The sequence below is a fragment of the Bombina bombina genome, chromosome 1, assembly GCF_027579735.1.
Source record: "Bombina bombina isolate aBomBom1 chromosome 1, aBomBom1.pri, whole genome shotgun sequence".
In the NCBI taxonomy this organism is placed as follows: domain Eukaryota; kingdom Metazoa; phylum Chordata; class Amphibia; order Anura; family Bombinatoridae; genus Bombina; species Bombina bombina.
The window spans coordinates 1,038,103,700-1,038,128,163 of NC_069499.1; the positions used below are offsets into that span (position 1 = coordinate 1,038,103,700).

Consider the following 24,464-nt stretch of genomic DNA (forward strand, 5'->3'; position numbering starts at 1 on the left):
TATAAAGGCTGCGGATATTGTTTTGCTTTCCTTACCACGCCGATACACTAACTGACTCAAACTATCCCATCCATAGTGTTTAATTGCTTCTCCCCCCGCTAATAAGGCTTAATAACAATTAACATACTGGCAATCATTATGGTGGAATATATACCAAGTGCTGTACTCCATAATGACATATCTATAAGAACCCTCTAGCAGTGAGCTGATTATATATTGTGTTCTAATTCAGTAATCTTGGATAGGTGGGTGTATCTGGGTGTTGAACCAGCTCATACATACTAACTGTATATTTATAGCATATACTCCACACCTAGACTCACCCTGATCCCTCTTTAACATCTTAGGGAATTTTTACTTCAAGGGACCAGATACATGAAGACGTTAGTCGGACCTGTGCCCGGTGGGCCTGCTACCACTGTAAGAGTTTAGGCAGTTCTCTGTAGGTTGGATCGCAACTGCAGGTTGGGAAAGTATAATTTGTATCACCAAGACAAAAGGGCTATTTGATCTGCATAGACCTAGTAGTCTGAAGTGAAAAATATTTAAAGTTCGATTGCTGTTGAAGCAGGCACAGCAAGTTCCTTCTCAACAGTGTTTCCTTATCTGTTAATGTAGCACAGTATAAGGTTAGGTGTTGTAGATTTGTAAAAGTAGGATACCCTTAAATGGGGTAAACTGCAAATGAACACAGAACAAATTCACAATCCTGCCTGAAGCTGCAAGCTTTTCTTAACAAGCTGAAAGTACTATGTTATTAGTTAGAATTGCAGCAGGCTTAGGTGCAGATTAATAATGTATAGTACAATTAGGAAGTCTTTTCCTTAAGCTGTTGGTAGTTAAATAAGCTAGCCGCAGAGAGGTAGGGCTTAGGAGATAGCGGCTTTAACTTGGTGCCAGCTCCTAGCTGGGGGAGGAGCCCGGAGTATGCTATATTAAGTTGTCGGCTTTGTAGAGAGCCATTACTGAAGGTCCGGTACTTGTGTATATCCTTACCGCTTTGTAGTCGAGCACTCAGCTAGCTGGTAGGAGCGGAGTATGAAGGCAGCTTGTCCGTTTAAGTTAGCAGCTCTGCAGATATTGGGGTCAGCGTGCGTTACTGCTGACGAAGGCAGAGAGCTCACAGGAGTCGGGTGGAACAGCTGCTTGTCAGTTTGATTCCGTAGAGGAAAGACAAATTGCGAGTTCTGTTAGGATGATGATTTAACCACAGGCTGGTTACAACGAACAGGTAGAGATAAGAAAATCCTGTTTTACAAGTTGCGGCAGAGATTAGTTGGTAATCCAAAAGGTTTGAGAATACAGAGTAGCTGCAGGAACAAACGAACTAGGCACAGCCAGAATGTTCAATAACTAAGCACCTGTTTGTAGTCAGGTTATCCCTTAAGTACCAGGTAGGTAGGAAATCCATGAAATGGGGATGGAGAAAGGGAAAACAAGGAGTGGAATCCTTACAGCCACGCACACAGCCCTCCTTTTTCCATGTCTCATATAGCCTCTTAGATTATGCAAAGTACATATATTGGGGTGGCCAGAAACCTCACTGTCTCATACTTAGCTCTCCACTCCCCCATAATTCGTACTCTAAACAAGGTTTCACCTAGGTTCAGCACATATTCTTCGATGTCTTAGTGTTTCATAGATTTAGTCCAGTCCTTTCTCCCTTTTTAATTCATATAATAATATTTTGTAGCATTCACTTGGTTTTATTTGGAGGTTAGGTTTATCACTACAGATACATGCTTTACTCCTGTTTGATATTAGCTGAGATATTAGGTAACATTTTAGACTCATATCCTGGACAATATTTTATGCTTTATGTATCTCAGTAGATATCTTGTATTGCCGATTGTATAGAGCACATGTATATTTCCCTACTGTTGAATCATGTTTACAGATTCTGGTTCCTACTTTATGTATTAACTGTGAAAGTCATAGGAGGGTACATTTTATTGAGGAAACTCTTATAGCTAAAGATATGTAATTCAACACAGTATCCTAGTACACTTTGCAGCCTGTTCTAAACTCCCTTATCTCAGATTTGTTTTGTTTTTTTCTTTTATATATTATTGATTGTAATTAGGTTGAGAGGTATGGATATGGTTCTACTTAGCTACCTTTCTAAATAATCCAGGTCATAAATTTAAAACCCATAGTCTCACAATATGGCTGTATTTTCTGTAGCGAACTTAAAAGGCACTGCCCCCCATTCTTCCCCTCTATACTAAGCGGCTTCTGTCTGCTGCACTCCCCCCCCCCCCTACATACCTGGCCCAAGAGTGGCCAAACCAAAAGCCTCCCCCCACATCCCACCATTACTAGATCAAAGAGCATCTCTCGTATCAATGTGGGGAACATTGTTAATATGATATAATAATAAAGGAAGTTCCATTATAGTTAGTCCTAAACATCTTTTTACATCATTTGAAGACATGACAGTTGTCTCTCATTACTAGTATTACTAGTATTACTAGTATGTTTGTTTCCATATTTCACTTGCTGTGATGCAATTATTGTTTATGATGTCATTATTATCTATGGACGAAATTTGTACGTTTTATTTTTTCTCAACTTCAATAAAAATTGTTCTTAAAAAAAAAAGTTTATTTTGGCTATCTCTTCTGTTAGAAGAGTTTTTGGGTTAACTGCTCTTTCTTGTGATGCTCCTTATCTGATATATATATATATATATATATCAGGATAAGGCAGTTTTACGGATTTCTTTTGGCTTTTTGCCTAAGATTGTTTCTTCATACAATTTAGCAGAGTAATTGTTCCTTAATTGTGTCCTAATCCCAAGAATGCTTCAGACAGATCTTTATATACTATATACTTAAACTAAAGAAAGGTATAGAGACCAATTCTTTAATAAAGACTACAGTTTAGTACTCAGAGGGCCTAATAGGATATGCTCCTTGAATGGTTAGTTAAAGCAACTACACATATTATGCACAAAAATGAGAGGAGTGTTAGACCCAGGAGAGTGGAGGGGTTATTTGGTTTAAAACATAACTTTTATTTCAACAAACGCACACCGTTAAAGGGCCAGTAAACCCACAAAATGTTATATAATTCTGCACATAGTGCAGAAGTATAAAACATCAGCTTAGCCCCATTTTTCTACCTTAAAAGATTTCAGTGAAAAATTGCTACGAAAGTTACTTTTACAGTACGCGTTCCTGGCTCTACTGAGCAGGTCTCTGTTTTCCCTAAGCCATCAGGCACGCTGTCTATTCACAACCGGCCCGATCACTCCATTAATCTCAATCACCAGAGCGGGAGCGAGTTACATTGAGTTTAATGGCGCGATCGGGCCGGCTGTAAATAGACAGTGTGCCCGATGTGCTTAGGGAAAACAGACCCGCTCAGTAGCCAGGAGCGGCGTACTGTAAAAGTAACTTTCATAGCAATTTTTCACTGAAATCTTTTAAGGTAGAAAGATGGCACTAAGCTGATGTCATATAATTCTGCACTATGTGGTCAATTATATAACATTTTGTGGGTTTACTGGCCCTTAAAATAGTTAGAGATAGATATAAAAACACTCAAAAGCGTCCAAATTATTTTCTTATCAAATGTAATGGGCGGGAGCAATAATTGTAACTGGTCTAATTAGCGCTGTAAATATATGCTGACCAATAGCTAAATCTATTAATAAAGCTGTATGGTTAAAATGATATCACTAACCAAGTAAATAAAGGAGTCAAGTTTGGTTTGTAGAAAGTATAATCGCTTATGTGTCAGTACCTCTGTTATGTACTTGGCTATTTTTCAAAGACAAATTGCCTCCAGTTGTACTGCAAATGAAGACATAAACATTTTACACAAATAGATTACCATTGGTTAGTGGTTATTTCTGGTAGTTGAATTGTCTCTTAAAGTTTGCTCTGATAGAGCTTGGTACAGTTCAAATATAAAGTTTAATATTCAAATACCCCGGACACTACAGGTCTTTACTGAGCCACTTCTTTAATACAAGTGATCACTCTAACAGATTGATGCAATATAGCAAGATTATATATAGCTATATGTGTTACGGATTGTGAATCAACATATTACTACAATTCATAATAAATTATCGTTTGTCAGTGAATTATATTATGTAGTAATGTCGCTAACTACTGTTTGCTCGGATATAGCTGGATGCACCTCTAATGAAGGCTGTTTAAATAAAACAAACGCTGCAGCTGCTGGATCGATAGAAGTAACGTTAATAAGTTGATTCAAGAGAGTGAAACTGCAAGTCAGTGTATCACTTTATAAGTCAGAGCTTGTATGCTCCGTTACTTACAATTACAAGGCCTCTATATAGTTATTTGAACACTTAGTTGTTTTGTACCTTTGCTAAGTTGTAGCGATATTTTTTTCCTAATATATGGTGAGTCCACGGAATCATCCATTACTAGTTGAAATATCACTCCTGGCCAGCAGGAGGAGGCAAAGAGCACCTCAGCAAAGCTGCTATATATGTCACTTCCCTTACTCATAACCCCAAGTCATTCTCTTTGCCTCTGTTCATGGAGGAGGTGAAGTTTATGGTGTCTGAAGAAAATTGAACTTAAATTGAATACTTCTGCCGGAGTAGGTTTACTCTAACTTTCTCTCAAGACTGGGTGTAGCCGTACTCCACGTTAGTCTCTTCAGTAGGGCAGTGGTGGCTTTAAAGCAGTTAGGAACTTGTGATGTAGACTATCACTGCGTTTTCCTAACAAGTTGCTGCCCCTGTATAGAAAGCCAGAGTAGGTTTACTCTGTCTTCTTTCTTTCTTCCACAGGTCTCTGTGAGGAGTGGCTTCCTCTCATGCCAGGTGAGCTGTGTTCCTGCCAGACAGCTAGAGGTGCAGGTAAGTGCCTTTTGTCTTCTGGGACTAGGAGGCTGGCACTGAAGGGGTTAAAGCTCTCTGCATGTAATGTGGGACACAAATCCTTTATAAAGGATGTTTAATGGCAGGGAGCTGGCACTGATTTTGTGACTAAACAGACGGTTACTTTTTTAATAGAATTTTTAAAAGTATTTCCCTTTTTTATCTATCTTGGGCTATATGTTGAGCTAAGTTTGCTTGAGACATAACTTTCTCTCTCTGTTTGAGCGGTTTACTCCACTTATGCATATCTGTGTCAGTGTACTAGTGTTTCAAACTACTGGCAGTTAGTTTTCTGCACTAAACTATACATTTCTTTTTTATGGCGGGGCAAGGAGAAGCGTGCACTTTCTCTCTGGGCTCTGTTTGCTTTGGCGGGTCACGTGATCGCTTCTCCCCTTTGATTTTTTAGAGGAGCGGTTTTCTGTTGAATTTATTTATTTCTGTGGTTGTTGGCAGGGAAGTTTTGCCGTCTTTTTTTTTTTTTTTTTTTTTTTTACTGCATTATGCAGTTTTCTCCAACATTGGTGTGTCCGGTCCACGGCGTCATCCTTACTTGTGGGAATATCTCTTCCCCAACAGGAAATGGCAAAGAGTCCCAGCAAAGCTGTCCATATAGTCCCTCCTAGGCTCCGCCCACCCCAGTCATTCTCTTTGCCGTTGCACAGGCAACATCTCCACGGAGATGGTTGAGTATGTGGTGTTTAGTTGTAGTTTTTTATTCTACTATCAAGAGTTTGTTATTTTAAAATAGTGCTGGTATGTACTATTTACTCTGAAACAGAAAAAGATGAAGAGTTCTGTTTGTAAGAGGAAGATGATTTTAGCAGACGGTAACTAAAATCGTTTGCTGTTTCCACATAGGACTGTTGAGATGAAGTAACTTCAGTTGGGGGAAACAGTTAGCAGACTTTTCTGCTTAAGGTATGACTAGCCATATTTCTAACAAGACTGTAATGCTGGAAGGCTGTCATTTCCCCTCATGGGGACCGGTAAGCCATTTTCTTAGTCTCAAACAGAATAAAGGGCTTAATATGGGCTATAAAACTGGTAGACACTTTTATGGGCAAATCGATTGCTTTATTTGGGCATTTTATACATGTTTATGCTTGTAATTCACACTTATAAGCTTGGGGAACGTTTTTTAACGTCAAGCACTGTGTTAGACACCTTTCCAGTCAGGAAGGGCCTTCCCAGTTGTAGGCTGAGCCTCATTTTCGCGCCATTACTGCGCAGTTACTTTGGAGAGCAAGACATGCAGATGCATGTGTGAGGATCTGAAAGTAGTTGGAAAAGTTCCTAGAAGGCTTCATTTGGTATCGTATTCCCCCCTGGGTTTGGTAAAGTCGCAGCAAAGGCTGTAGCTGGGACTGTAGAGGGGTTAAAACTGTAACCGGCTCCGGTTTCTTTATTTTAAGGGTTAAAGCTCTGAAAATTGGTGTGCAATACTTTTAATGCTTTTAGACACTGTGGTGAAATTTTAATAAATTTTGAACAATTCCTTCATACTTTTTCACATATTCAGTAATAAAGTGTGCACTGTTTAAAATTTAAAGAGACAGTAAAGTTTTTGCTTTAAAACGTTTTTTGTACTTTATTGACAAGTTTAAGCCTGTTTAACATGTCTGTACCTTCAGATAAGCTGTGTTCTATATGTATGAAAGTCAATGTGTCTCCCCCTTCAAAATTGTGTGATAATTGTGCCATAGCGTCCAAACAAAGTAAGGACAGTACTGCCACAAATAGTAAAGTTGCCCAAGATGATTCATCAGATGAAGGGAGTAGACATAGTTCTACATCATCTCCTTCTGTGTCTATACCAGTTTTGCCCACGCAGGAGGCCCCTAGTACTTCTAGCGCGCCAATGCTTATTACTATGCAACAATTGACGGCTGTAATGGATAACTCCATAGCAAATATTTTATCCAAAATGCCTGCATATCGGAGAAAGCGCGATTGCTCTGTTTTAAACACTGAAGAGCAAGAGGGCGCTGATGATAATTGTTCTGTCATACCCTCACACCAATCTGAAGGGGCCATGAGGGAGGTTTTGTCAGATGGGGAAATTTCAGATTCAGGTAGAATTTCTCAACAGGCGGAACCTGATGTTGTGACATTTAAATTTAAATTAGAGCACTACTTAATGAGGTGTTATCTACTCTGGATGATTGTGACAACCTGGTCATTCCAGAAAAATTATGCAAGATGGACAAGTTCCTAGAGGTTCCGGTGCACCCCGACGCTTTCCCTATACCCAAGCGCGTGGCGGACATAGTGAATAAGGAGTGGGAGAAGCCCGGCATACCTTTTGTCCCCCCTCCTATATTTAAGAAATTATTTCCTATGGTCGACCCCAGAAAGGACTTATGGCAGACAGTCCCTAAGGTCGAGGGGGCAGTTTCTACTCTAAACAAGCGCACTACTATCCCTATTGAGGATAATTGTGTTTTCAAAGATCCTATGGATAGCAAATTGGAGGGTTTGCTTAAAAAGATTTTTGTACAGCAAGGTTACCTCCTGCAACCCATTTCGTGCATTGTTCCTGTCACTACAGCAGCGTGGTTCTGGTTCGAGGAACTAGAAAAGTCGCTGAGTAGAGAGACTCCGTATGAGGAGGTTATGGACAGAGTTCACGCACTCAAGTTGGCTAATTCTTTTATTTTAGATGCCGCTTTGCAATTAGCTAGATTAGCGGTGAAAAAATTCAGGGTTTGCAATTGTGGCGCGCAGCGCGCTTTGGCTAAAGTCTTGGTCAGCGGATGTATCTTCCAAGACAAAATTGCTAAATATCCCCTTCAAGGGTAAGACTCTCTTTGGGCCAGAATTGAAAGAGATTATTTCAGACATCACTGGGGGAAAGGGCCACGCCCTCCCACAAGATAGGCCTTTCAAAGCCAAGAATAAGTCTAATTTTCGTTCCTTTCGCAATTTCAGGAACGGACCGGCCTCTAATTCTGCATCCTCTAAACAAGAGGGTAATGCTTCTCAAACCAAACCAGCCTGGAAACCGATGCAAGGCTGGAACAAGGGTAAGCAGGCCAAGAAGCCTGCTGCTGCTAACAAAACAGCATGAAGGAGTAGCCCCCGATCCGGGACCGGACCTAGTAGGGGGCAGACTCTCTCTCTTTGCTCAGGCTTGGGCAAGAGATGTTCAGGATCCCTGGACACTAGAAATAGTTTCTCAGGGTTATCTTCTGGAACTCAAGGAACTACCCCCAAGGGGAAGGTTCCACATGTCTCACTTATCCTCAAACCAAATTGTGTAGAAGACCTGTTAAAGATGGGAGTGATACACCCAGTTCCAACGGCGGAACAAGGAATGGGATTTTACTCAAATCTGTAGTTCCAAAAAAAGAGGGAACTTTCAGACCAATTCTGGATTTAAAGATCCTAAACAAATTTCTCAGAGTACCATCGTTCAAAATGGAAACCATTCGAACGATTCTACCCACAATCCAGGAAGGTCAATTTATGACTACCGTGGATCTAAAGGATGCGTATCTACATATTCCTATCCACAAAGAACATCATCAGTTCCTAAGGTTCGCCTTTCTGGACAAACATTACCAGTTTGTGGCCCTCCCATTCGGGTTAGCCACTGCTCCAAGGATTTTCACAAAGGTACTCGGATCCCTTCTAGCGGTTCTAAGACCAAGGGGCATTGCAGTAGTACCGTACTTGGACGACATTCTAATACAAGCGTCGTCTCTTTCAAAGGCAAAGGCTCACACAGACATCATTCTGGCCTTTCTCAGATCTCACGGATGGAAGGTGAACATAGAAAAAAGTTCCCTGTCTCCGTCAACAAGAGTTCCCTTCTTGGGAACAATAATAGATTCTTTAGAAATGAGGATTTTCCTGACAGAAGTCAGAAAGTCAAAACTTCTAAACGCTTGTCAAGTTCTTCATTCTATTCCTCGTCCTTCCGTAGCTCAGTGCATGGAAGTAGTAGGGTTGATGGTTGCAGCAATGGACATAGTTCCTTTTGCGCGAATTCATCTAAGACCATTACAACTGTGCATGCTGAAACAGTGGAATGGGGACTATACAGACTTGTCTCCAGTGATTCAAGTAGATCAGAAGACCAGAGACTCACTCCATTGGTGGCTAACCCTGGACCACCTGTCCCAGGGAATGAGCTTCCGCAGACCAGAGTGGGTCATCGTCACGACCGACGCCAGTCTAATGGGCTGGGGCGCGGTCTGGGAATCCCTGAAAGCTCAGGGACTATGGTCTCGGGAAGAGTCTCTTCTCCCGATAAACATTCTGGAACTGAGAGCGATATTCAATGCTCTCAGGGCTTGGCCTCAACTAGCAAAGGCCAGATTCATAAGATTCCAATCAGACAACATGACTGTTGCTTATATCAATCATTAGGGGGGAACAAGGAGTTCCCTGGCGATTAAAGAAGTGACCAAAATAATAAAATGGGCGGAGGATCACTCCTGCCACCTATCTGCGATCCATATCCCAGGTGTGGAAAACTGGGAGGCGGATTATCTGAGTCGTCAAACATTCCATCCGGGGGAGTGGGAACTCCACCCGGAGATCTTTGCCCAGTTGACTCACTTATGGGGCATTCCAGATATGGATCTGATGGCGTCTCGTCAGAACTTCAAGGTTCCTTGCTACGGGTCCAGATCCAGGGATCCCGAGGCGACTCTAGTGGATGCACTAGTAGAGCCTTGGACCTTCAACCTAGCCTATGTGTTTCCACCGTTTCCTCTCATTCCCAGGCTGGTAGCCAGGATCAAGCAGGAGAGGGCCTCTGTGATCTTGATAGCTCCTGCGTGGCCACGCAGGACTTGGTATGCAGACCTGGTGAATATGTCATCGGTTCCACCATGGAAGCTACCTTTGAGACAGGATCTTCTTGTACAGGGTCCATTCGAACATCCAAATCTGGTCTCCCTCCAGCTGACGGCTTGGAAATTGAACGCTTGATTCTATCAAAGTGTGGGTTTTCAGATTCTGTGATAGATACTCTAGTTCAAGCCAGAAAACCGGTAACTAGAAAAATTTACCATAAAATATGGAAAAGATATATCTGCTGGGGTGAATCCAAGGGATTCTTATGGAATAAGATCAAAATCCCTAAGATTCTTTCCTTTCTACAAGAGGGTTTGGATAAAGGATTATCAGCGAGTTCTCTAAAGGGACAGATTTCTGCTTTATCTGTCTTACTACACAAACGACTGGCAGCTGTGCCAGATGTTCAAGCATTTGTTCAGGCTCTGGTTAGGATCAAGCCTGTTTACAGACCTTTGACTCCTCCCTGGAGTTTAAATCTAGTTCTTTCAGTTCTTCAAGGGGTTCCGTTTGAACCTCTACATTCCATAGATATTAAGTTGTTATCTTGGAAAGTTTTGTTTTTGGTTGCTATTTCTTCTGCTAGAAGAGTTTCTGAGTTATCTGCTCTGCACTGTTCTCCGCCCTATCTGGTGTTCCATGCAGATAAGGTTGTTTTGCGTACTAAGCCTGGTTTTCTTCCAAAGGTTGTTTCTAACAAAAATATTAACCAGGAGATAGTTGTACTTTCTTTGTGTCCGAATCCAGTTTCAAAGAAGGAACGTTTGTTACACAATTTAGACGTAGTCCGTGCTCTAAAATTCTATTTAGAAGCTACAAAAGAGTTCAGACAAACTTCTTCTCTGTTTGTCGTCTATTCTGGTAAAAGGAGAGGTCAAAAAGCGACTTCTACCTCTCTTTCCTTTTGGCTTAAAAGCATCATCCGATTGGCTTACGAGACTGCCGGACGGCAGCCTCCTGAAAGAATCACAGCTCACTCCACTAGGGCTGTGGCTTCCACATGGGCCTTCAAGAACGAGGCTTCTGTTGATCAGATATGTAAGGCAGCGACTTGGTCTTCACTGCACACTTTTGCCAAATTTTACAAATATGATACTTTTGCTTCTTCAGAGGCTATTTTTGGGAGAAAGGTTTTGCAAGCTGTGGTGCCTTCTGTTTAGGTAACCTGATTTGCTCCCTCCCTTCATCTGTGTCCTAAAGCTTTGGTATTGGTTCCCACAAGTAAGGATGACGCTGTGGACCGGACACACCCATGTTGGAGAAAACAGAATTTATGCTTACCTGATAAATTACTTTCTCCAACGGTGTGTCCGGTCCACGGCCCGCCCTGGTTTTTTAATCAGGTTTGATGAATTATTTTCTCTAACTACAGTCACCACGGCACCCTATAGTTTCTCCTGTTTTTTCCTCCTGTCCGTCGGTCGAATGACTGGGGTGGGCGGAGCCTAGGAGGGACTATATGGACAGCTTTGCTGTGTCTCTTTGCCATTTCCTGTTGGGGAAGAGATATTACCACAAGTAAGTATGACGCCGTGGACCGGACACACCGTTGGAGAAAGTAATTTATCAGGTAAGCATAAATTCTGTTTTTTTTTGGAGAACCTGAGCGTGACAGAGTTTACCATGTTGATACTGAGCGTGTCAGAATAAAAACATGCTGATGCTGAGCTGAGCTCTTTTAGGGTTCTAGGACTGTTTATAAATTCATGTATTAATCATTTATTTTTTAACTTTGTGGATTGTTACCGGTGTACTGTTCTTAAAGGGACAGTGCATTGTAATTTTTAATAAAGATTTTTTTCTTTATTATGGTAGGGTCCCTTATAATTCAGTGGATAAGTTTCTCTTGTCACTGGTTTAACATATTATATATTATTATGGCCAAAAGTGTCTTTCTGGATGAAGCGATTCTGGCAATGCCACAGCTTTTTTCTTGACTGTCCTAAGCCTTTGTGTCACATGTAGTGCCCTGCAGTTCCTCTAAGTCTCCTGGTCCTTTTTTGCCTGTGGATATTGCTGCCCAGGTATTTTTGTGGCATTATCTGTTTTTCCAATTCTAAAGGGAAATCACAAGAGGAAAATCAGAGGTTTAGTTAGTAAAGTTTCTGTATCTCATGCTGCTGCACTGGTTGAATTTCCTCATAGATCTGATGAGAATACGTTGCTAGCCTCTGAGGGTAAAATCTCAGATTTGGACAGTGTAATTCTTTCATTTGATACTGAAGTAGTATTCAGATTTAAGCTTGATACCTTTGTGTATAGTATATAGGAGGTTTTGGCTACCTTGGCGCGACTCCAATACGTCTCCATTAGTTATCAGGAGTGCATGGTGCCTTGAGTAGTAGGACATTTCTACTCTGGCTAATAGAATTATGATTCCTATAAAGGATAGCTGTCCTTTCAGGATCAATGGACTATGCTGGTGACTTACATGGAAGTTTGTATTGTCAATATTTCGACACTGGCTTTTTTTGGTGCAATGCCTTTTTTTATTCCAATATGGTAGAGACTCCTTTGGATCAGATCCAATACAGAATTAAGGCTCTTCAGCTAGTCAATTTTTTATTTCTGATGCTACCAAACTAATTCAGCCGGGAGCCAAGATATCTGGCTGCTTTGTTCTAGCCCGCGGGGCATTATGGACAGTGAATTTATTCTCTGAGTCCAAGTTTCTGGTGCATCCGTACAAGGGTAAGAACTTGTTTGGTCCTGAGCTGACAGGAATAGTTCTGATAAAAAAGAGTTTGCCCCCAATCCGGGATTTGTCTAAGTGGGGGGTTGATCTCTCTGTCTTCAAACATGGATATGAGATGTCTGTCTGTGGACATAGTACTTCAGGGTTACTACGTAGTAGTCATTCCTTCACTACCTGAAGCAGATTTCATCTCTCAATTTTATCTGCAGGCCAGATAGCTGTGAGACATTTTTGTAGTGCGTTTGGGGCTTCTCTTCCCTGTGAGTGATAGTTCCGGTTCCTGAAAGAGAACAGGGCTTAGGATGTTATCATTCAGGTTTCTAGTTTCCGAATAGGAGGGAATTTTTTTGCCCTATAGTAGACCTAAAGAGTCTCAAAAGGTTGTCTCGGGTACCGTTCTTTAAATGGAAACAAGTGGCTCTATTCTTCCTTTTGAACTAGGAGGGTTGGTTCATAATGACAATAGTCCTGGAGGATGTGTATTTTAAAGCTTCTGAGTTTTGCCTTTCTGTCAATCACTTTCAGTTTGTGACTGTATTGGCAGTGATCAGGTTTCAGGGAATTGCTGTGGTGCCATTCCTGGACGTCGTCATGGTTCAGGCGCCATCTTTCAACAAGCAATCTCTCATTTCAAAATCTTGTCTATCTTCATTCCTTGAATGGAAATTAATCTGAAGATGAGTTCCCTTGTTCAAGCTACAGAGGTAGTTTTTCTTAGGGAATAGACTAGTTTTCCCTATCTCTGGAAATATTTTTTTTTTTATTTTTTTTTTTATTTTTATTTCTGTTTGGCCCTTTAGTGGATCAATATTGGAGTTAATGGTCTGATGGTTGCTTCATTGAACATCATCCCTTTCCTCGATCCATCTCAGAGCCTGCAATTATGCATGTTTAGCTAGTGGACCAAGGATCTTGTGGCTTTGTTTGGAGGCTAGATCTGTCAACATGAGTTTCTTCCCTGTTTATAAGAGAGGGGAATTAGTGGTAGAGCCCTCGCTTTGCTTGCAAGAGGTAGCGGGATTGTTTCCCGTTTTCTCAGGAGCATCTGTCTTGGGGCACATGCTTTCGGAGACCTTCCTGAGTAATAGTGTCCACAGGTCACTAACATGTTGGGTTGTTTACTAGGGACTAGGGAGTCTGCTCTTCTACAATGTTCTGATGGCTTGGCCTCAGTTGTCTTACCCGGTTTTTAAGGTTCTAGTTAAACAATTTGTTCTCAGTGGTTTACGTTAAAGGGACAGTCAACTCCAGAATTTTTGTTTTTTTAAAAGATAGATAATCCCTTAACTACCAATTCCCCAGTTTTGCATAATCAACATAGTTATAATTATACACATTTTACCTCTGTAATTACCTTGTATGTAAGCCTCAGCAGACTGCCCCCTTATTTCAGTTTTTTTGACAGACTTGCATTTTAGCCAATCAGAGCTGTCTCCATGGTAAATTCACGCGAGCTCAATGTTATCTTTATGAAACACGTTAACTAATGCCTTCTAGTGGTGAAAAACTATCAAAATGCATTTAGATTAGAGGCGGCCTTCAAGGTCTAAGAAATTAGCATATGAACCTCCTAGGTTTAGCTTTCAATTAAGAATACCAAGAGAACAAAGCAAAATTGGTGATAAAAGGAAATTGGAAAGTTGTTTAAAATTACATGCCCTATTTGAAACATGAACGTTTTTTTTGGACTTGACTGTCCCTTTAACCACCTAGGAGGAACCTGGAGTTCCTTTGCCATGATTGGCGTAGTGTTAGGTGAGCTGACGATCTCATTCGTTCTGTATCCTCTATTCACATTTCTAGAGTGAATAACGAGAGACGACTTTTTGAGCAGTCAGTTTTTTCATCCCGGGAGGTGGGTGCTTCTCCTGGAGGTGTTCTCCAAGTTATCCCTCAAATGGGGCGTGTTGGAGTTGGAAATGGCAGTCCGCCTAGCTTCCAAGTTTTCTTCTTTATTTCCTGGCGGTTCCTTGGGATTTAAGTTTGATTGTTCTCTTTTCTCGATTTATTGATCGTGTCATATGGGTGTGAGCATCAGTATTTTACTTGTTCCTGCATAGTCTCAGGATCTGGTATTCTGACTTAGCAGAGATGTATTTCGTGCATTGTTCCTGTCACTACAGCAGCGTGGTTCTGGTTCGAGGAACTAGAAAAGTCGCTGAGTAGAGAGACTCCGTATGAGGAGGTTATGGACAGAGTTCACGCACTCAAGTTGGCTAATTCTTTTATTTTAGATGCCGCTTTGCAATTAGCTAGATTAGCGGTGAAAAAATTCAGGGTTTGCAATTGTGGCGCGCAGCGCGCTTTGGCTAAAGTCTTGGTCAGCGGATGTATCTTCCAAGACAAAATTGCTAAATATCCCCTTCAAGGGTAAGACTCTCTTTGGGCCAGAATTGAAAGAGATTATTTCAGACATCACTGGGGGAAAGGGCCACGCCCTCCCACAAGATAGGCCTTTCAAAGCCAAGAATAAGTCTAATTTTCGTTCCTTTCGCAATTTCAGGAACGGACCGGCCTCTAATTCTGCATCCTCTAAACAAGAGGGTAATGCTTCTCAAACCAAACCAGCCTGGAAACCGATGCAAGGCTGGAACAAGGGTAAGCAGGCCAAGAAGCCTGCTGCTGCTAACAAAACAGCATGAAGGAGTAGCCCCCGATCCGGGACCGGACCTAGTAGGGGGCAGACTCTCTCTCTTTGCTCAGGCTTGGGCAAGAGATGTTCAGGATCCCTGGACACTAGAAATAGTTTCTCAGGGTTATCTTCTGGAACTCAAGGAACTACCCCCAAGGGGAAGGTTCCACATGTCTCACTTATCCTCAAACCAAATTGTGTAGAAGACCTGTTAAAGATGGGAGTGATACACCCAGTTCCAACGGCGGAACAAGGAATGGGATTTTACTCAAATCTGTAGTTCCAAAAAAAGAGGGAACTTTCAGACCAATTCTGGATTTAAAGATCCTAAACAAATTTCTCAGAGTACCATCGTTCAAAATGGAAACCATTCGAACGATTCTACCCACAATCCAGGAAGGTCAATTTATGACTACCGTGGATCTAAAGGATGCGTATCTACATATTCCTATCCACAAAGAACATCATCAGTTCCTAAGGTTCGCCTTTCTGGACAAACATTACCAGTTTGTGGCCCTCCCATTCGGGTTAGCCACTGCTCCAAGGATTTTCACAAAGGTACTCGGATCCCTTCTAGCGGTTCTAAGACCAAGGGGCATTGCAGTAGTACCGTACTTGGACGACATTCTAATACAAGCGTCGTCTCTTTCAAAGGCAAAGGCTCACACAGACATCATTCTGGCCTTTCTCAGATCTCACGGATGGAAGGTGAACATAGAAAAAAGTTCCCTGTCTCCGTCAACAAGAGTTCCCTTCTTGGGAACAATAATAGATTCTTTAGAAATGAGGATTTTCCTGACAGAAGTCAGAAAGTCAAAACTTCTAAACGCTTGTCAAGTTCTTCATTCTATTCCTCGTCCTTCCGTAGCTCAGTGCATGGAAGTAGTAGGGTTGATGGTTGCAGCAATGGACATAGTTCCTTTTGCGCGAATTCATCTAAGACCATTACAACTGTGCATGCTGAAACAGTGGAATGGGGACTATACAGACTTGTCTCCAGTGATTCAAGTAGATCAGAAGACCAGAGACTCACTCCATTGGTGGCTAACCCTGGACCACCTGTCCCAGGGAATGAGCTTCCGCAGACCAGAGTGGGTCATCGTCACGACCGACGCCAGTCTAATGGGCTGGGGCGCGGTCTGGGAATCCCTGAAAGCTCAGGGACTATGGTCTCGGGAAGAGTCTCTTCTCCCGATAAACATTCTGGAACTGAGAGCGATATTCAATGCTCTCAGGGCTTGGCCTCAACTAGCAAAGGCCAGATTCATAAGATTCCAATCAGACAACATGACTGTTGCTTATATCAATCATTAGGGGGGAACAAGGAGTTCCCTGGCGATTAAAGAAGTGACCAAAATAATAAAATGGGCGGAGGATCACTCCTGCCACCTATCTGCGATCCATATCCCAGGTGTGGAAAACTGGGAGGCGGATTATCTGAGTCGTCAAACATTCCATCCGGGGGAGTGGGAACTCCACCCGGAGATCTTTGCCCAGTTGACTCACTTATGGGGCATTCCAGATATGGATCTGATGGCGTCTCGTCAGAACTTCAAGGTTCCTTGCTACGGGTCCAGATCCAGGGATCCCGAGGCGACTCTAGTGGATGCACTAGTAGAGCCTTGGACCTTCAACCTAGCCTATGTGTTTCCACCGTTTCCTCTCATTCCCAGGCTGGTAGCCAGGATCAAGCAGGAGAGGGCCTCTGTGATCTTGATAGCTCCTGCGTGGCCACGCAGGACTTGGTATGCAGACCTGGTGAATATGTCATCGGTTCCACCATGGAAGCTACCTTTGAGACAGGATCTTCTTGTACAGGGTCCATTCGAACATCCAAATCTGGTCTCCCTCCAGCTGACGGCTTGGAAATTGAACGCTTGATTCTATCAAAGTGTGGGTTTTCAGATTCTGTGATAGATACTCTAGTTCAAGCCAGAAAACCGGTAACTAGAAAAATTTACCATAAAATATGGAAAAGATATATCTGCTGGGGTGAATCCAAGGGATTCTTATGGAATAAGATCAAAATCCCTAAGATTCTTTCCTTTCTACAAGAGGGTTTGGATAAAGGATTATCAGCGAGTTCTCTAAAGGGACAGATTTCTGCTTTATCTGTCTTACTACACAAACGACTGGCAGCTGTGCCAGATGTTCAAGCATTTGTTCAGGCTCTGGTTAGGATCAAGCCTGTTTACAGACCTTTGACTCCTCCCTGGAGTTTAAATCTAGTTCTTTCAGTTCTTCAAGGGGTTCCGTTTGAACCTCTACATTCCATAGATATTAAGTTGTTATCTTGGAAAGTTTTGTTTTTGGTTGCTATTTCTTCTGCTAGAAGAGTTTCTGAGTTATCTGCTCTGCACTGTTCTCCGCCCTATCTGGTGTTCCATGCAGATAAGGTTGTTTTGCGTACTAAGCCTGGTTTTCTTCCAAAGGTTGTTTCTAACAAAAATATTAACCAGGAGATAGTTGTACTTTCTTTGTGTCCGAATCCAGTTTCAAAGAAGGAACGTTTGTTACACAATTTAGACGTAGTCCGTGCTCTAAAATTCTATTTAGAAGCTACAAAAGAGTTCAGACAAACTTCTTCTCTGTTTGTCGTCTATTCTGGTAAAAGGAGAGGTCAAAAAGCGACTTCTACCTCTCTTTCCTTTTGGCTTAAAAGCATCATCCGATTGGCTTACGAGACTGCCGGACGGCAGCCTCCTGAAAGAATCACAGCTCACTCCACTAGGGCTGTGGCTTCCACATGGGCCTTCAAGAACGAGGCTTCTGTTGATCAGATATGTAAGGCAGCGACTTGGTCTTCACTGCACACTTTTGCCAAATTTTACAAATATGATACTTTTGCTTCTTCAGAGGCTATTTTTGGGAGAAAGGTTTTGCAAGCTGTGGTGCCTTCTGTTTAGGTAACCTGATTTGCTCCCTCCCTTCATCTGTGTCCTAAAGCTTTGGTATTGGTTCCCACAAGTAAGGATGACGCTGTGGACCGGACACACCCATGTTGGAGAAAACAGAATTTATGCTTACCTGATAAATTACTTTCTCCAACGGTGTGTCCGGTCCACGGCCCGCCCTGGTTTTTTAATCAGGTTTGATGAATTATTTTCTCTAACTACAGTCACCACGGCACCCTATAGTTTCTCCTGTTTTTTCCTCCTGTCCGTCGGTCGAATGACTGGGGTGGGCGGAGCCTAGGAGGGACTATATGGACAGCTTTGCTGTGTCTCTTTGCCATTTCCTGTTGGGGAAGAGATATTACCACAAGTAAGTATGACGCCGTGGACCGGACACACCGTTGGAGAAAGTAATTTATCAGGTAAGCATAAATTCTGTTTTTTTTTGGAGAACCTGAGCGTGACAGAGTTTACCATGTTGATACTGAGCGTGTCAGAATAAAAACATGCTGATGCTGAGCTGAGCTCTTTTAGGGTTCTAGGACTGTTTATAAATTCATGTATTAATCATTTATTTTTTAACTTTGTGGATTGTTACCGGTGTACTGTTCTTAAAGGGACAGTGCATTGTAATTTTTAATAAAGATTTTTTTCTTTATTATGGTAGGGTCCCTTATAATTCAGTGGATAAGTTTCTCTTGTCACTGGTTTAACATATTATATATTATTATGGCCAAAAGTGTCTTTCTGGATGAAGCGATTCTGGCAATGCCACAGCTTTTTTCTTGACTGTCCTAAGCCTTTGTGTCACATGTAGTGCCCTGCAGTTCCTCTAAGTCTCCTGGTCCTTTTTTGCCTGTGGATATTGCTGCCCAGGTATTTTTGTGGCATTATCTGTTTTTCCAATTCTAAAGGGAAATCACAAGAGGAAAATCAGAGGTTTAGTTAGTAAAGTTTCTGTATCTCATGCTGCTGCACTGGTTGAATTTCCTCATAGATCTGATGAGAATACGTTGCTAGCCTCTGAGGGTAAAATCTCAGATTTGGACAGTGTAATTCTTTCATTTGATACTGAAGTAGTATTCAGATTTAAGCTTGATACCTTTGTGTATAGTATATAGGAGGTTTTGGCTACCTTGGCGCGACTCCAATACGTCTCCATTAGTTATCAGGAGTGCATGGTGCCTTGAGTAGTAGGACATTTCTACTCTGGCTAATAGAATTATGATTCCTATAAAGGATAGCTGTCCTTTCAGGATCAATGGACTATGCTGGTGACTTACATGGAAGTTTGTATTGTCAATATTTCGACACTGGCTTTTTTTGGTGCAATGCCTTTTTTTATTCCAATATGGTAGAGACTCCTTTGGATCAGATCCAATACAGAATTAAGGCTCTTCAGCTAGTCAATTTTTTATTTCTGATGCTACCAAACTAATTCAGCCGGGAGCCAAGATATCTGGCTGCTTTGTTCTAGCCCGCGGGGCATTATGGACAGTGAATTTATTCTCTGAGTCCAAGTTTCTGGTGCATCCGTACAAGGGTAAGAACTTGTTTGGTCCTGAGCTGACAGGAATAGTTCTGATAAAAAAGAGTTTGCCCCCAATCCGGGATTTGTCTAAGTGGGGGGTTGATCTCTCTGTCTTCAAACATGGATATGAGATGTCTGTCTGTGGACATAGTACTTCAGGGTTACTACGTAGTAGTCATTCCTTCACTACCTGAAGCAGATTTCATCTCTCAATTTTATCTGCAGGCCAGATAGCTGTGAGACATTTTTGTAGTGCGTTTGGGGCTTCTCTTCCCTGTGAGTGATAGTTCCGGTTCCTGAAAGAGAACAGGGCTTAGGATGTTATCATTCAGGTTTCTAGTTTCCGAATAGGAGGGAATTTTTTTGCCCTATAGTAGACCTAAAGAGTCTCAAAAGGTTGTCTCGGGTACCGTTCTTTAAATGGAAACAAGTGGCTCTATTCTTCCTTTTGAACTAGGAGGGTTGGTTCATAATGACAATAGTCCTGGAGGATGTGTATTTTAAAGCTTCTGAGTTTTGCCTTTCTGTCAATCACTTTCAGTTTGTGACTGTATTGGCAGTGATCAGGTTTCAGGGAATTGCTGTGGTGCCATTCCTGGACGTCGTCATGGTTCAGGCGCCATCTTTCAACAAGCAATCTCTCATTTCAAAATCTTGTCTATCTTCATTCCTTGAATGGAAATTAATCTGAAGATGAGTTCCCTTGTTCAAGCTACAGAGGTAGTTTTTCTTAGGGAATAGACTAGTTTTCCCTATCTCTGGAAATATTTTTTTTTTTATTTTTTTTTTTATTTTTTTTTTTATTTTTATTTCTGTTTGGCCCTTTAGTGGATCAATATTGGAGTTAATGGTCTGATGGTTGCTTCATTGAACATCATCCCTTTCCTCGATCCATCTCAGAGCCTGCAATTATGCATGTTTAGCTAGTGGACCAAGGATCTTGTGGCTTTGTTTGGAGGCTAGATCTGTCAACATGAGTTTCTTCCCTGTTTATAAGAGAGGGGAATTAGTGGTAGAGCCCTCGCTTTGCTTGCAAGAGGTAGCGGGATTGTTTCCCGTTTTCTCAGGAGCATCTGTCTTGGGGCACATGCTTTCGGAGACCTTCCTGAGTAATAGTGTCCACAGGTCACTAACATGTTGGGTTGTTTACTAGGGACTAGGGAGTCTGCTCTTCTACAATGTTCTGATGGCTTGGCCTCAGTTGTCTTACCCGGTTTTTAAGGTTCTAGTTAAACAATTTGTTCTCAGTGGTTTACGTTAAAGGGACAGTCAACTCCAGAATTTTTGTTTTTTTAAAAGATAGATAATCCCTTAACTACCAATTCCCCAGTTTTGCATAATCAACATAGTTATAATTATACACATTTTACCTCTGTAATTACCTTGTATGTAAGCCTCAGCAGACTGCCCCCTTATTTCAGTTTTTTTGACAGACTTGCATTTTAGCCAATCAGAGCTGTCTCCATGGTAAATTCACGCGAGCTCAATGTTATCTTTATGAAACACGTTAACTAATGCCTTCTAGTGGTGAAAAACTATCAAAATGCATTTAGATTAGAGGCGGCCTTCAAGGTCTAAGAAATTAGCATATGAACCTCCTAGGTTTAGCTTTCAATTAAGAATACCAAGAGAACAAAGCAAAATTGGTGATAAAAGGAAATTGGAAAGTTGTTTAAAATTACATGCCCTATTTGAAACATGAACGTTTTTTTTGGACTTGACTGTCCCTTTAACCACCTAGGAGGAACCTGGAGTTCCTTTGCCATGATTGGCGTAGTGTTAGGTGAGCTGACGATCTCATTCGTTCTGTATCCTCTATTCACATTTCTAGAGTGAATAACGAGAGACGACTTTTTGAGCAGTCAGTTTTTTCATCCCGGGAGGTGGGTGCTTCTCCTGGAGGTGTTCTCCAAGTTATCCCTCAAATGGGGCGTGTTGGAGTTGGAAATGGCAGTCCGCCTAGCTTCCAAGTTTTCTTCTTTATTTCCTGGCGGTTCCTTGGGATTTAAGTTTGATTGTTCTCTTTTCTCGATTTATTGATCGTGTCATATGGGTGTGAGCATCAGTATTTTACTTGTTCCTGCATAGTCTCAGGATCTGGTATTCTGACTTAGCAGAGATGTATTTCCTCCACCTTTGGTGGTTGTTCCTGAAGAAGGACCTTCTAATTCAGGGTCCATTCTTTCATCCAATTTTTGTTTTCTCTAAAGCTTTCGGCTTGGAGATTGAATGCTTTGTTCCTGAGGAAGGACCTTCTGATTCAGGGTCCATTCTTTCATCCAATTTTTGTTTTCTCTAAAGTTTTCAGCTTGGAGATTGAATGCTTACTTCTGTCTAAGCTATGTTTTTCTGAATTGGTCATTTTAGATCATAGTTGAGGCTTGCAAGCTTGTTACTGGTAAATTTTACCATAACGTATGGCATATTTTTCCTGATTGGTGTGAATCTATGAACTACTCTTGTAAGTAGATCTCCAAACCAAAAGATGTTGCACTCTCAAATGTGAAAGAACCTTTTATTAGGTGAACAGCAACGTTTCGGGGTCCTGCCCCTTTGCCAAGCTTGACAAAGGGGCAGGAGCCCTGAAACGTTGCTGTTCACCTAATAAAAGGTTCTTTCACATTTGAGAGTGCAACATCTTTTGGTTTGGAGATTTACTTGGAGCTTAAGGGATTTGGCTCTAAATTTGTTTGCACCCACTCTGCTGTCTATGGACACTTGATGATTCATTAAGGTGTGCTGGTCCTACACCTGTGTTTACTACTCTTGTAAGTAGGTTCGGGATTCCTAGGGGTTTTTGCCCTTCTCTGGAACGTTCTGGAAAATGGTTTTTGTCAGTCAGTTCTCTGAAGGGTCAGATTTCTGCGTTCTTTTTTTTATACAGGTGTCTGTCGGATGTGCCAGATGTGTAACCTTTTTGTTAGACCCTGGTTTAGTATCAGGCCTGTGTTTAAGTCTGTTGCTCCTCCTGGAGTTTTTAACCTTGTTTTTAAGATTTTACAGTAGGCTCAGTTTGAGCTGTAGCATTCCATAGATTTTAAAATTTTATCTTGGAATATTTTCTTTTTTGTTATCTTCTGTTTGGAGAGTTTATGTACTCTCAGCTTTGCAGTGTGATTCACTTTCTCATTTTTTGGATAAGACTTTTTTTTTTTTTATCTTAATTGGAAGTATTGTTTGGGAATCTTTCCCTCTCTGTGTCCTCATTCTTATCTTTTGAGGTACGTGTGTGCATAATTTGGATGTTGTGCAGGTTTCTGTTTTTGTTTGTTTTCTCTGTAGTAGAAGACTACTGTTACTTCTCTTTTTTTCTGGTTGAGAAGTTTACTTTGTTTGATTTTCAGACTGCAGGGCTGCAGTTTCCTGAGAAAGTTGTGGCTCATTATTAGACGGCTGTCTCTTCCTTTTTGGACGTTCTAAATGAAGCTTCTGTGGTACATATTTGCAAGTCTGCTACTTTATTTCTCTTTGCATTTTTTTCCAAATTTTTCAAATTTGATGCTTTGTCTCAGTTGAGGCTTCTTTTGGGATATAGGTTCTTCAAGCAGTGATGCCTTCTGTTTAGGTTACCTGTCTTGTCCCTCCCTAATCATCTTTGTCCTCTAGCTTGGGTATTGGTTCCCACTAGTAATTGATGATTTTGTGGACTCACCATATCTTAGGAAAGAAAACATAATTTATGATAAATGTATTTATTTCTGGAAATGGTGAGTCCACGGCCCACCCTTTATTTTAAGACAGTTATTTTTTTTTTATAATCATCTTTATTATGTTATTCAACAATGACAATAATACATATATTATATTACGTACAAAGAAAAAGGCTGCTTATACATATGTTACACATATTTCAAATAACAAATTTTGCCTAATCAGTTATAATAAAGGAAAAACATTGTCTAATGCGTTTCTAGTAGTTTTATAATTTTCGTATTTTGTAAACTATATAAATGTATAGATGAAAACATTTCAGCTCATTTTCCAGAAGAAAAGTCCGAGAGAGACATCAGAAAGAGAGAGACAGAAATAAAGAGCCTAAAAGGGGAGAGGAGGGAGAAAAAAAAAAGGGGGGGGGTGTAGGAGATAGTTCCACAGCTTGACCCGATGCAAGATAGTTCTCTAGATCTTAGGATTCCAGGTTGCTTGTATCTCATATTGTACTAACTGGTGTGTTTTTAGGTAGTGGTATCTTTCCAACATCAGGTGGTCATCTACTTGGGCTTTCCACTCTAACACCGAGGGAATTGTCTGGGTTTTTTCCAGTATTTTGGAATTAGCTTTTTGGCTGCCGTTATTATCAAGAGAAGCGCTTTTCTGCCCATCCCCTCAAGTTTGGGTAATGAAATGAACAGCAAGGCTTTTGGGTCTTTAGGTATCTGAACACCTAGAGTTTCAGACATTGTTTTGAAAATGTTTGTCCAGTATTCGTTCAAGCTCGGGCAGGACCACCATATATGAAGAAGAGATCCCTCTTCTCTGCAGCCTCTCCAGCAGGTGCTTTTTAAGGTGGGGAATATTTTATGTAAACGTACTGCGGTTAACTACCAATGACATAATAATTTTAAATGAATTTCTTGCACTCTGGCAGATACAGATGAGTGTTTAGTTATTCTAAATGTTCTCAACCAAATGTCTGTGTCTAGATCTTGGTGTAGTTCCTTGTGCCATTCTAAAGTAAAAGAGGGAAGGTATGTGGGATCGCTATTAACTGTTATTTTATATAATTTAGATATTATGTGGGGGTAGATTGAACACAGATTTTCTCAAAGCTTGTGGTTTCCCTGCCTCAGTCTTGTTTATGTTTGTGATGTGAGATATAGTGTTTTAGTTGATTGTAATGAAACCATGAAGAGAAAATCTAACCATGAGTTTCTGCAAGACTTGCTTGTGTTTTCAATTTTCCATTTTCTGAGATAAATTGGAGGGATCCGATTCTTAAGCTATATGGTGATGAGATGTTCCTGCTCAGCTGATAAGGAAGTAACACATTCTCAATTAGCGGTGTGAGTGGAGCTTGTCTAGAAGAGATATGCGTGTTAGTA

General features: G+C 41.3%; 1 protein-coding gene across 1 annotated transcript in view; it reads left to right on the forward strand.

Moving 5' to 3' along the window:
• Positions 1-24,464, forward strand: part of PABPC1L (poly(A) binding protein cytoplasmic 1 like) — a 756,219-nt gene that overhangs the window by 532,102 nt on the left and 199,653 nt on the right. The window lies entirely within an intron of this gene.